Source organism: Lynx canadensis, chromosome C2, assembly GCF_007474595.2.
Source record: "Lynx canadensis isolate LIC74 chromosome C2, mLynCan4.pri.v2, whole genome shotgun sequence".
In the NCBI taxonomy this organism is placed as follows: domain Eukaryota; kingdom Metazoa; phylum Chordata; class Mammalia; order Carnivora; family Felidae; genus Lynx; species Lynx canadensis.
In genome coordinates this window covers 156,410,267-156,423,890 of record NC_044311.2, presented here as the reverse complement: position 1 = coordinate 156,423,890, position 13,624 = coordinate 156,410,267, and the positions used below count along the sequence as shown (strand labels likewise).

Here is a 13,624-nt window from a genome sequence, read left to right as displayed (position 1 = left end):
CCTGTTACACACGCACATTCCTCCCCAGAACAAGGGTCGGGAAACCCGAACAGATCTGCAGCCGAACCAGGGCGTGAACTAGGATCTACGCAGACCAAGAATCCACGTAAGACACACACAGTCTCGAGCTTACGTGATGTGTCTTACACAGCACAGAAAGGGGCAACGGTGCCCAACTCCGGTTAGGAGACCGGCACAATCCAGACGCCGGGCCGGACGAGGACGGTGTGATACGGGACGATCGCCGGCCAGACTCACTCTGGTGATGGGCGCAGACAACCCCAAACGAAACGTCACGGACCGACCAAACACAGCAACGGAGCAGAAAACAGCGACCCGCGGCCCAGACGGGGTGTCCGGGAAGGCAAAGAAGCTCCTCACCAAATTAACGGGTGGATGGAAAAATCTTATGTGATCCGCTCGACGCTCGCAGAGAGGGTCTTTGCAAGACAGTTCCAGCAAAATACACTTCTGGGCATAAAAGCGAACTTCTACCCCGAAAGGGGGCATCTGTGCGGAAAAATAAGCATTCTCTGTTTCCGTAATTTCACTGTCGAACGGCTGACGTCGTCCGAGGAGGCGTGTCAACGTCGGCACCCCCGCCGCGCTGCCCCACCCCACGCGGGAAGGAACCCCGTTCCGCTGGAGTCCCTCCTGGGACGTCATCATGGGACACAAGAAAGCTTGAAGAGGGCTCCCACCCCTCCCCCACCCCACATGCGTTCTTCCAAACCCGGGGAGCCTTCCTGGGGGAAAGGAAGGCTGTCCCCGTTTCTCGGCTGTGCGGCGTGTGGGCCTGGGGGCCTCTCCCGGCTCAGCCAAACGGCCCCCAGACTCGGGCCCCCCGTGGGTGCCGGTGCACGGCCCCGCCCGGGCCACCTCACACCTGCCAAGTCACCTGACCTGGAGCACGCGTCCCGGGAGTGTGGTCGCGTAGGACCCTGGGGAGCCCCGTCGCTGCCCCGAGCCTCTCGGTCAGAGCCGTGGGCCACCCTCCCGCCGCCACCATGGGCGCGTGGCGGAGCCGACCGCCCTGAAGTCCAGCGCGGCCGGGCGAGTCTGCGGTCCCCGTGCTCTCTCCCGTGGCGCCCCTGGCCCGTCGTGGGTTGTCCCGTGGGAGAGTCCAGGCTGCCCGCTCTTGTCCCCCCGCCAGGCGACCGTGCGGCTGCACGCAGCACGTGTAAGTGGGACATCTGCCGGGAGGGTCTCTCTGTGGCCCCGTCGGGCTAGAGCCCCGCTCACGAGCGCGGCCGTGGGCTGCCGTCCCGGCTTCCTCACCAGGCTCTGGGCTGCGGACGACACGTGTGCTGGGTTCCCTGGCCCGTCTTCTGTATCGACAGCTCTCTCTTCCACCTTTTCCGAACTTTTAATTTAAACCTACCGGACGTGTAGAAAAGGGCTCACACCGCAGGTGCGCCGCTCAGACTTCTACAAGCCACACATGCCCGTGTGACCCACATGTGGCTCTAGGGAGGGGACGTCGCCGTGCCCCCCCGGAGCGGCTGCACGCCCCTGCCCTCCCGGGAAGCCCCCTCCCCACGCCCAGCAGCGCGGGCTGCCTCGCTGGCTCCGTGTGGAGCGAATCAGGGCTCGGCCGCCCTCCGGGCCTCCCTCCCTCCCTCTGCTCGGCTGACCCACAAGACGCACACACGTGCCTGCACCTGTAACTGCCTCCTTCTCTCTCCCACCGCGTGAATATTCCAGAAGCTACCTCTTCATTCTCTTTGGAGACGGGCAGGTAGAGCGATCCCGGGGTTTGAGCGTCAGGACCACAGCGGCCGGGACACTGAGCGCACGGGCCCTGCCGTGCGCTCACTGGTGCGTGCCCAGGAGTGAGGCCGCCTCCCCGGCAGGTCCCGCCACACGATCTGCACTGCAGGCGCCCCTTCGCACCCACAGTGGGGCTCCGTCCGCTCCACGCTGGCCCCAGCACTTGGTCTCTGCACCGTTTCTGGCCGTGGCCCCTGGCGTGCGGGCCAGGGCCTGACCGGGGCTCCGTCCCCGCGCCCCCCGATGACCACGGCGGGGCGGTCTCTCGCCTCTGTCTGCTTCTCGGTCTCTCGCCTCTGTCTGCTTCTCTTCGTCTTGCCACCTGTGACCCCAGGGGGAGCAGGGGAGGATGCCGGGAGGGGAAGTGGTCACAGGGCTCCCCTCAAATCTGCAACAAGGCAAGGACGCCCTGTCGGGCTTCCATTCAGCACCATCCAGAAGGCCCCGGCCCGGCCACAGGGCAGGAGGGCATGAGGAGGAAACAAAGCCCTCGCCACCCCAAGACGGCAGGGACGTCCACGCAGAAACTCCTGAATATTTACGTACGGATGACGGAACAGACCGGGAAGGCGCCTGGCTGTCCAGGCAACACCCCATATCAGATGCGTGCCTGCTCAACGCCAACACGGAGTATGAAGAAACTTTTAATAAGAAACAAAGTTTAAACGTGCCACTTACAAAAGCAATAGAAGCGATAAGGGCGCCTGGGAATAAATTTGACCGCAGAGAGCGAGACAGGCCGTGGGACATGCCAGAGCCTCACTGAAAGCCACGACTGTCGCCACAGACGGAGGCAAGGCCAGCTCTACAGCAGGAGGACAGCGTCAGTGAAACAGGTGACCTAGAGAGTCAGTGCCACTGCGGTCAAAACCCCAACAGTTTTTCATGAGACTCAGAAGCCGACTTTAACGTGCACCACGGAGCAAAGAGCAGGGAGGACGTGCAGAGAGCGGGCGGCTGAGGGACAGGGGGACAGAGGACCAGACAGACAGGGCCACGGTGGCACGACGTCAGCAGGGAGAGGGGCCTGCACGTGGGACAACCGGGATTCCACGCGGGGACGCCAGAGCCCCGGGCTCCCTACTTCTCCCCACAGAAAGACCGCTCCGGAGGGATGGGCACTTCGGTGGGGCAAACTTGAGAACTCCCACGAGAAAACACAGGATAGAGCGTGAGTGCCCCCGGGGACCCTTAGCACCATGCAGAAGGCATGGCCCACAAAAAGAAAGATGGAGAACACGGACGGTACAGACCTACAGGTGAGGCGCCGAGCGGGAAACCGGGTGAAGGAACTCAGGGCAACACGCGGGGCCATGAGTACGAGGCAGGACTGGAGAGGCACGTCGAGGCCCCCGCCAGAGACGCTTGCGTCCGTTCTCTGCACGAATGGGATCCACCCGCCGGCTGCTGGTGGGCCCGAGCCCCGCCACCGGGCGCCCCCACCTGCGGACGCAAGCGCGCACGGCTGGCGCGGGTCGGGGTCAGTTCTCACAGACCTCATCTCTGTGTAGACCCGAGGAGGGCCTCCCGGTGCATTCAGGGACGGACAGAGTTCCCGTTTCCCGCAGGACACCGGCTCTCTTGTGCCATCTTCTCTTGTCCTGCCCCTAACATCAGACAACCCCACCCGCTTCCAGCAGCCCTGCTTGAGAGGGACGGACCATCCTTTTGGTTTCCACCTGCAGGTGGAGGCTTGGGCACCTGTTACCTGTGTTTTTGCCTCTCTCACGTGCATTCAGGAACTGCCCCGTGGTGTCACCTCGCTAGCCCAGTTTACTCCAGTTCAGAAATCAAACAAACATTTCCGACCAGGGGCTGTAAAAATTACCACCTCAACTTCTCTACAGGCTGAATTCAGGCAGCAACATTTTTTATTTGGTCTGCAGTGTGTTAAAAATAAATAATCGTATATAAAAATCCAGATCGCTAAAAAAAAATCCAGATTTCTGGCTTGTCCTGGCAAACCACAGATCTAGTCCCTCTAGTCCTGCGCCTACCTGGCCATGTTGGCCAGGGATCCGTGCTGGGGGACACACTGGCGGGGGGTTCGGTGCTGGAGCTGAGTGCTGAGTGCTGGGGCTCAGTGCTGGAGCTGAGTGCTCAGTGCTGGGGCTGAGTGCTCAGTGGTGAGGGCTCAGTGCTGGAGCTGAGTGCTCAGTGCTAGGGCCTCAGTGCTAGAGCTGAGTGCTCAGTGCTGGAGCTCAGTGCTGAATGCTGGGGCTCAGTGCTGGAGCTCAGTGCTCAGTGCTAGAACTGAATGCTCAGTGCTGGAGCTGAGTGCTCAGTGCTAGGGTTGAGTGCTCAGTGCTGGGGGCTCAGTGCTGGAGCTGAGTGCTCAGTGCTGGAGCTCAGTGCTGAATGCTGGGGCTCAGTGCTGGAGCTCAGTGCTCAGTGCTAGAGCTGAATGTTCAGTGCTGGAGCTGAGTGCTCAGTGCTAGGGTTGAGTGCTCAGTGCTGGGGGCTCAGTGCTGGAGCTGCGTGCTCAGTGCTGGAGCTGAGTGCTCAGTGCTAGGGTTGAGTGCTCAGTGCTGGGGGCTCAGTGCTGGAGCTGCGTGCTCAGTGCTGGAGCTGAGTGCTCAGTGCTAGGGTTGAGTGCTCAGTGCTAGGGGCTCAGTGCTGGAGCTGCGTGCTCAGTGCTGGAGCTGAGTGCTCAGTGCTAGGGGCTCAGTGCTGGAGCTGAATGTTCAGTGCTGGAGCTGAGTGCTCAGTGCTAGGGTTGAGTGCTCAGTGCTGGGGGCTCAGTGCTGGAGCTGCGTGCTCAGTGCTGGAGCTGAGTGCTCAGTGCTAGGGTTGAGTGCTCAGTGCTGGGGGCTCAGTGCTGGAGCTGCGTGCTCAGTGCTGGAGCTGAGTGCTCAGTGCTAGGGTTGAGTGCTCAGTGCTGGGGGCTCAGTGCTGGAGCTGCGTGCTCAGTGCTGGAGCTGAGTGCTCAGTGCTAGGGTTGAGTGCTCAGTGCTGGGGGCTCAGTGCTGGAGCTGCGTGTCAGTGCTGGAGCTGAGTGCTCAGTGCTAGGGTTGAGTGCTCAGTGCTAGGGGCTCAGTGCTGGAGCTGCGTGCTCAGTGCTGGAGATGAGTGCTCAGTGCTAGGGTTGAGTGCTCAGTGCTGGGGGCTCAGTGCTGGGGCTGAGTGCTCAGTGCTGGGGCTCAGTGCTGGAGCTGAGTGCTCAGTGCTGGGGGCTCAGTGCTGGGGCTGAGTGCTCAGTGCTGGGGGCTCAGTGCTGGGGCTGAGTGCTCAGTGCTGGGGGCTCAGTGCTGGGACTGAGTGCTCAGTGCTGGGGGCTCAGTGCTGGAGCTGAGTGCTCAGTGCTAGGGGCTCAGTGCTCAGTGCTAGGGGCTCAGTGCTGGGGCTGAGTGCTCAGTGCTGGGGGCTCAGTGCTGGAGCTGAGTGTTCAGTGCTGGAGCTAAGTGCTCCGTGCTGGAGGTGAGGTGCTGGGAGTCCATGCTGGGGCCGTGCCCGCAGGGGTAGTGCTGGCAGCCGGTGGGGGAGGTCCGGCGAGCAGGCCGGAGGAAGAGGCACTCGGCCATCACTCCTGTCCACAGAGCCACCCCCAGTGCCTCACACCTACGTTTCCACTGGCCCCCCTTCCTGCCTGGCCCCCCCGTCGGAACCAGTGTTCGCAACTTTTTATGGACAGTTTCGTTTACGAAAACAGAAATGCTTACGCCCGGTAACCCCCTAACACATAAAGGAAAGTAAAGGGTGCAAAGCAGCTGGGGCCCCAGGAACACGCCGCGCTGGCCCAGAGCAAGAGAGAACGGCAGGCCGTAACGCATCTTCTAGCAGTCTCTGGGACTCAGGTAACCGTGGTGTGCACCCCGCCTCAAAACAGGGAACGCACCACCGCGTGCCGACGTGTGTGCTCTAACCACTGCCCGTCCGGAAGCGCCTGGTGGTCCCCACTAGCGGATGGATACTCCGCTCACGCGCAGGTAGAGGGGAGCAGCTACGGGTCAGCCTCAGGACGCCTGCCGCGGCCACACGGCTCCTCCTGAAACAAAACCACAACGCTACCCGTGCCGCGCAATTATTTTTACCAGGCCATTCTACTTCTGCTGATTACCAAGTCACTGAACGTTGCCTGTGAGGCAGTCGTGCAGCTTCGACGCCCCCGAGAGAGAACCTGCCACACAGCAGGAGCGTCCCTTCCACAGGCCAGTGGGACCTGAGGGACGGGGGTCCCTCCCCCGGGACCCCAGGCCGAGACTTGCTCAGGGCTGCGCCAAGGTCCTTCCTCCCCAGCCCGTCCCTGTCTCCTCTCACCGCGTCAGACCAGCACGGTGGCCCCAGGGGCCCCCCCCCCCCCCGCACTGATGCACCCCACGACCCTCGGCCCCCACGGGCATCTCTCCCAGCACACCTCTGCCCTGCTGTTTTCACATCTGCTTCCTGCATAACCCAAACCGTTGCAGCCCTCGTTTAACACTTCTTATTGGGGCAAAACTCGCCACAACTAAACCTTATTTTGCAAGGTAGACCAATGGACTGATTCCTCTCTGAACACGGGGATATGTGTATCCTGATAAATGGCACGCTCATCCAACCACTCCAGTTAGACTTGGACGGTGTCTAAAGGAGAAGTCCGTCTGTAGAAGCCTGACCCAATCACCGCCCATTCGATACGTCCGTCCTCAGACAGTGCCTCATTCTACTCCCGCCGCGTGCATAATGCCTCCGAGCACACATGAACTTGATGCACTGAATTCTTCCCCAGTGCAACACCATATCCAGCGTGTATCCGTTTCTATCACCTCAGATGGGGATCTCTGCTCCCCGGCCCACCCAGCGTAGCCTTCTGGAAGCGAAAAGTTGTTAAAGGACTACTTACGTGAAACCAACCGCTTAGTTTCAATATGTCGATTTTTTTTCATACATTGAGTTTTCTGAGCATCAAGGCACCTTGGATGCAGTGAGACCTTTGTTTGAAATCTAGATTCATCACTTGCTGGCTGAGCAACCCCAGCCATGCTCCCCCAACTCAGTCTTCTCCATCTGCGAACAGGGACCTGCCACGGTCCTTACACAGCTGTTTCAAGAATCCAACAATATAATCTGCACATAAAACACCTCACAGTAATTATAGCTGCCGTCACAGACCAAGATGCACAGCCCAAGTGACAAGGCAGGGGACACTTTTAAAGTCAGCGTATGCTCATACGGTCTTCAGGTCGCCGATGACAGGAGAAGAGCCGCCGTCTCTGGAACTCTAGGACTCAGCTCCCCGCCCAGGTTTGCAACTCTCGGGACATACAAGTCACCGCTGAGCGACAAACCTGGGGAAAGGTATTTGGTCGCGGCACACAGCTTTTTACTACCGCTCCAAGTAGAATTCGTTACTGTCGTTCTTTGTTACCGATTTCACTCCCCACCCACTTTCAGAAAGGAATCGAGAAGATCCACATTAATAATGCATGGCCTCCCGAGTTGCCTGGGGACAGGCCTCTCGGCCAGCTGCTGGCTTGCTATTCCCACCCCTGCGCCAGGCCTCAGTCCCGAGTCCTGTGTGATGCAAAAGCACTCTGGCCTGTCACATACAGATCTGCTCAGACCACATCTAAGATGCATCCTACCTGCGACCCTTCCGGGCACCCCGGACCACAGCCTCCGGGCCAGTCTCTGAGAGCCTGGCTGGGCCTCCCTCCCAAGCACACAGATGCCCTCCCAAGATTACCAGCTCTCACACTTTGCTCAACAAAGATAATCAAAACACGGGGAATTCTTCCAATATCTGAAAGGAAGTCTGTCCGAAGATAAACCACTGATGCGTTTGCCTAAAATGCAGCATTCTGAGATTGGGAATTTGCGATTAATGTTAAGATGATTACGAGGTAGTTTTAGAAAGAGCAGATTAAGTGAAAGACGTTTCGCTTTACAGCTTGAGATAAGTCATTTAAAGCCTCAAACATTCTTTGGTTAACCAAAAGTAAAATGCACGAAGTTTCTGAACAACTGCTTTACAAAATTCAGTCCACCCTTACTGTAAGTCAATTTCTCAATAAGGCTGAGTAACTAAAGATCTTACCTTATACACATCGTGAAAAAGGAAACGGGCAAATGTAGCCGCTCACGACCAACGCTTTGCTCTATAAATATCAATGAGCCGCAAGTTGTACCGATAAACTAGCAGAGTTTTGATAAGGCGGGGGGTGGGGGGGTGGTAAGAAAACACTGCTTTTGCCAGAAGTGTGTTTTGACGGTGATAGGGGCTCACTGCTAACAGTGAGGGCACCTGGTCTACACCACGTGTGCCTCTCGTGTCTCCCATGTTCAGTCAGTCTGCAAGTCAACAGCCAAGTGTGCATTTCAGGGGCGAAACGTGATTGGGCAAGGGAACCAGACCCTCCCCCTCCAAAAATCCAGTAAATTTGGCTCTTCTCAAACACAACGTCTACTCTACATTTTTCCTATTTATAGGGATCCCGGTATTTCCCTTCTACCTCTGATTTGACCACAGGTAAACACATACGGACTTTTAGCAGATGGTGGGGTCTCAGAAGATGGGAGCCAGGGGATCTTAGTTTAAATCTGGCCATGCTGATCTGTGACCTACCCTCCAGCAGGCAGCAAGGACTCTGTTTTCTCAGACTACTCTTTTGCAAGGTTGGAGTGTGATCCGAGGTCACACGTCCGGAGGGCTAACCCCGTGTATCAGGGGCAACCCTAATTAACGTGGGAAGCCGGAGTAAACATGGACAGACCAGATCACTTCGGTGGATGCACTTTTTCTACCTTTCAAAACAAAACAACTCCTTTGTTCCCCCAGTGCTGGCCCACAGACCTTCACACAGGCCCGGAAGCATTTGTGCAGGAGCGGAGCCGGCCACATGGGCCAGCCCAGGGGCAAGGGCACCCTCTCCGGAGGCGCTGCGAGAATCCCCACTCTGCCCACTGAAGCACCCCTCCGGCACCTTCCCGGACCGTCCATCCTACAACACGGACTCCCACCTGCTCTCCCGCGTGCTCCAGGCCATTGCCAGGACACAGACCTTAGGTAGAGATCCCCCAGGTGGGGCCCCACCCACGGGGGGTGAGCTTCGAACTCCCACCAAGCACGGCCACTCTGCGCGCACACAAAACATTAAGGCAACTGCACCTTCCAGGGCCGAGAGGCCCTTCCCGCTCTGCACGTCAATGCCATGTAACCTCTCTTTTAAACAGCGTAATCAAGACCCCTAAGCGTGGTTCAGAAAGGGGCCGTAACAGGCTAATTCTGAAACTTAGAAATGAGCTGTAACAGGCTAATTCTGAAACTTTGAGGGCGGCCGGGGGGATGTGGTCACGATGGTCTAGAACAGGGGGAGGGAGCAGCAAGGAAGGGGGCATATTAAAGAATGTTCAGAATCAGCCCAAGACCCCTCCTGAAACTTTTAAACAGACGAAACACTGATGAGTAATCCCTACATGAGTACAGTCAGGCTGCGGAGCGGGAACGGGAAGCAAGGAGGGGATCTCTGGGTTTAGCCCCGCCACCCCGAGCCCCAGCAGCACCCCGGGGCCCCACCAGCACCAGCACCCGGTGGTGGACTGGGGTTCTCTGGGATAATCGTCACTTCCCACATGGCCAGCTACTTCCCAAACCAGCCTCTCTCAAGGCCAACAGCCCTCATTTTTCCTTCTCATGAGACAAGGAACCTGCCTGCTCAAGTATTCCCTTAGACAAGACTGTTGGTATTGTGCTTTAAAAAAAAAAAAAAAGGCCAGGGAAGCCATTTAGGAAGGCATCTTCCCTACCGCAACTGAACTTCTCTCAAAGTTAAAAAAAAAAAAAAAAAAAAAACTGCACAATTTTTCAAGGTAGCTTCAACTGCTAATAAGCCTCCTTTCCGACAACCTTGGCGTCCAACGTTCCCGGGTCCTCCGGGTGGCCGTGGGGGTGGAGGCGGCTCTTGCCCCGAATGGCTCTGGCGTTACTGACTGACCCCATCACTGAACGGTGGAAATTCACAGTCGGCCTTGGTCCAAACGCCAAAGTCAAATCGGAAAACTCAGCACCCGCCACCCCACCTGCAGCCCGCCCTCTGATTGAGCAAAGAGTGAAACTAAGCCGTGGCCACGGGCGAGCGGGGTCGCGGGCGCCCCGCGGGGTCCCAGGTCCCCTGTGCCCCCCCCCCACCAGCCCGGCAGGGGCCGCCTCGCGTCGGCAGGGAGGGGGGAGCGGAGGGGAGCAGAGTCCGCGGGGAGACAGGGGACAAGGGACAGGGGGTCGCGCCCTCCCATAGCCCTGGGCCGCCCGTCCCCTCCCGGGGCGCCCCGTCCCCCAGCGCACCCCCCCCCCGCCAGGCCCCCCCGCGTGCCCCCCCACCCCGGGCCTTGCAGCGGCCCGGAGTGGGGGCGCGGACGGGGGAGGTGTTCCTGGGCCCTCGGCCGGACCGGCACACGGCGCCGGGAAGGCCGGCGGTGCGGGGAGGAACCCGGGCCCGCGGACCACCCCCCGCCACCGCCACCCCTTCCTCCCGCAGGGCCCCACGCCGCAGAGAGGGCCGGCTGGCGCTTCCGCCCGGCCGCGCGGGGGCCAGGGGCCCGACCTCGTGCGCGAGGGGGGGGCGGTGCGGGGGGCGACCTCGGGCGGCGACGACCTCGGGCGGCGGGGAGAGTGGGGTGGGGCGACGCAGGGCGGCGGGAGGGGGGGGGGGCCCGACTCGGCAGGGGCCGCGCCGCTCACCTGCAGCCGCCGCCACCTGCTCGTTCGCGCGCCTGCGCCGCGCGCGGCCTCGGCGTCGCCTCCGCGGCCCCTCCGGCCGCTGCGCTCCGGCCCTGGGCGCGCCCGGCCCTGCGTCGGGCCTCAGCTAGTGCGGCGCCCGCCGCCCCCGGCCCCCATCCCGCCCCGCCCGGCCCGCCGCCCTCCGCCCTCGGCCGCGCCGCCCCGCCACTTCCTGTGCGCGGCGATCCCACAGTTCCGCCGGCGCGCGGGGAGGGGGGACACGCGGGGGGGGTGACACGCGGGGACACGCGGGGGGGGCACGCGGGGGGGACTCGGATGAAGGCGCGGGGGGGGGCCCGGGGTACACGCTGGGTCACGTGGGGGACGGGGGACACGTGGGGGACACGGGACACCGGGGAGGGGGGTTGGGGGGGGACTCTGGCAGAGGTCGGTAACGGACGCCCGTGAATCCGAGGCAGAGATGGGAGCCGGCGGCGCACGTGGGGTGCAGGACCAGCGAGGTGGGGCAGGGGGGCAGGACTGACGCAGGGAGGGGACCGGGCGGCACAGTATGATGGGGGGCAGGGAGAAGGCACCTCAGGTCAGGAGACCACCCCCCTCGTTTCCCCGGCTCCCTGGGGGTTCCCCCCTCCCCCGGGGCACTGGGGTTGTTTCCGGGCGGGAGCTCCTCCCCTGGTCCGGTCCGTGTGGGGTTTGCCGCCCCATGGGGTTGGATGGCCCGCGTCAACGTGGGGACCATCCTGGGAGCCGGGGCTCCAGCTCCGCGCGAGGATACATTTCAGACCCACCACGTGCAGCGCCCTTTGACTTATTTATAGTTGGCACCAGGCTGGCAACATTGTATCCGCATTTGACCCGGGAGGAAACTTCCCGGAACTGGTTGGGGGAGCCTGGCTGTGACCTGCCTAGATAGCCACACCTCCAGGCCCGGTCGCCGCCGAAGGCTCTGCCCTCTTGGCTCCAGAGCACCCGAGCGAGCCCCTCACGGAGCACCTGCTGATGTCTGAGCCTGGAAACGGCCTGGGTTGGGGGGGGGGGGGTCATCTCCACTCTGCTTTCTCTACGTGGTACCTCGCGTGACTTGCCGCCTGTGGAGGTCCTCAGGTCCCACTGGACCTCCCTAACTTGGACCAGTTTCATTGGAAAACTATCGAAAATACCAGGCGCCGTTGCAGTCAGCTGTGCCTTATTTTAAACTTCCTCCAATTATTTCAGAAAACACTTGAACTAAAAATAAAATAAAATAAACACACGTGCACCTGTTCTACTCACAGTTCCCTTATCCTTGAAAAAGAGTTCTGGTTTGCGGTGTTGGTGGAAATGTAATACTTGTGAAACCCGGGAGCCCACACCGCCCCTTGGAGTTGTCCTCTTGTCCTACAGGTGAATTCCCACAGGGACTCCCAGATGTGGACACAAGCACGTTCTGACGCACAGCACAGAATTAGAGAAATCTGAAAGCAACTCACGGACACCTGGTTAAATAAACTCCAGCATACTCATTTAATACTTCTTAGAACATTGAAAAATGTATATGGTAATTCTGTATATGCTAATGTTACACAATTTCCAAGATTTGTAAAGTTAAGAGAGAGAGAGATGGGGCGCCTGGGTGGCTCAGTCTCTTAAACATCTGACTCCTGATCGTGGCTCAGGTCATGATCCCAGGACCATGGGATCGAGCCCCCTGTGGGGGGCTCTGTGCTGACAGCCCAGAGCCTGGTTGAGATTCTCTCTCTCTCTCTCTCTCTCTCTCTCTCTGTCCCTCCTCCACTCACTCTCTCTCTTGAAATAAATAAACTTAAAAAAAATTTTTTTTAGGGGCGCCTGGGTGGCGCAGTCGGTTAAGCGTCCGACTTCAGCCAGGTCACGATCTCGCGGTCCGTGAGTTCGAGCCCCGCGTCAGGCTCGGGGCTGATGGCTCAGAGCCTGGAGCCTGTTTCAGATTCTGTGTCTCCCTCTCTCTCTGCCCCTCCCCTGTTCATGCTCTGTCTCTCTCTGTCCCAAAAATAAATAAAAAAATAAAATAAAATAAAATAAAAAAATTTTTTTAAATGGGAGTGAAGTTTCAGGGCAACGGTTTACAACGATCCATTTCCTGTATTAAAAAGCAATATATGCATATATACATCCAGAACACTCCTGGAAGGGCAAATATGAGACTGTTATCTGCTGCGCAGGGATTAAGTAAACTTTATTGTTGATGGGTGGTAATCTTTAAATTAATCATATACACACATTTTATAAGTACTTTTCAAAAAACTAATGAAAATATGTACCTCATCACTTAGACACTTGATGGCCACTTAACAGTTACTTTGAACTTTTAGATCAGCTCCAAAATACTGTATTTGTCTCAACAGAATGAAGCACCATCAATATAATCTATATTCGGATAGAATCTGTGGCCATACAGACCTTAGCTAGAAGGAACTTGCATCTGGAAAAGCTCAGCTGAACAGACGAGCAGAGTAAACATTTAAACAGAACTTGGAAGTCAGCCAGCCAGCCCCTAAAGGCTTCCTGGGCCCTACACAGGGCACGTGCTCAGATTGACAGGCGATGCGGTCACCACTAGGATTTACGAGTGTCCCATCCGTGTGCATTATTTCACCTGCTTCTCCAAACAAAGCCCTGAGCCGGCACAGCAAAACTCCGCGTCTCGTCCGCCAGGATGCGGCAGCCAGACCCTGACCCAGCCTCAGGGCCCGTGCTCCTCCTGACCCCAAAAGTGATGGCTTCTGTGTTGGGAGACAGACTCGGGTCCCCAGCTGCCCAAATCAACATGGGAAAGGAAAAGTCTTACCTAGAGGAGTAGAGCTGGCACAAATGTGCAGGGAGAGGGGCTCCCTGCACGAATGAAGAGAAGGCAAGTGGAACGGGAGTGCCCACCCTGTGTGAGGTGCGTCCTGGGAGAGGGACTCCACGCTCATTACTTGCTGTAAATCTCAGAACCAGCTTGCTTGATCCCATTTCACAGGTAAGTAAACCAGAGCCCAGGAGGCGATCCTAAGACCAAATGGCGGACAGCCGCCTACCCCCAAGCCTAGAAGCAGTCTTTCCAGCTGGGAGATTCTCTCTTGTTGGCGAACTGCCCCCGTCAAGCCCTGCCCGAGGCCTACTCAAGCCTGGATGGCAGTGTGGGTCCAGGTGAGTCTAGACCGAGGAAGGCCTCCTGGACCAGCTTCCTGGGCACGG

At 58.9% G+C, this 13,624-nt stretch overlaps 1 protein-coding gene across 2 annotated transcripts in view; it reads right to left on the bottom strand.

The window, feature by feature from the left end:
- AGPAT3 (1-acylglycerol-3-phosphate O-acyltransferase 3) overlaps positions 1 to 10,492 on the bottom strand; it is an 83,983-nt gene extending 73,491 nt beyond the window's left edge. Inside the window, exon 1 of one of the 2 annotated variants that reach the window (XM_030328797.1) lies at positions 10,427 to 10,492. The gene's annotated coding sequence lies outside the window, so the exon portion shown is untranslated. The remainder of the gene's footprint in view (positions 1 to 10,426) is intronic. The other variant, XM_030328795.1, reaches the window with a different exon arrangement.
- Between the last annotated feature and the right edge of the window lie 3,132 nt (positions 10,493 to 13,624).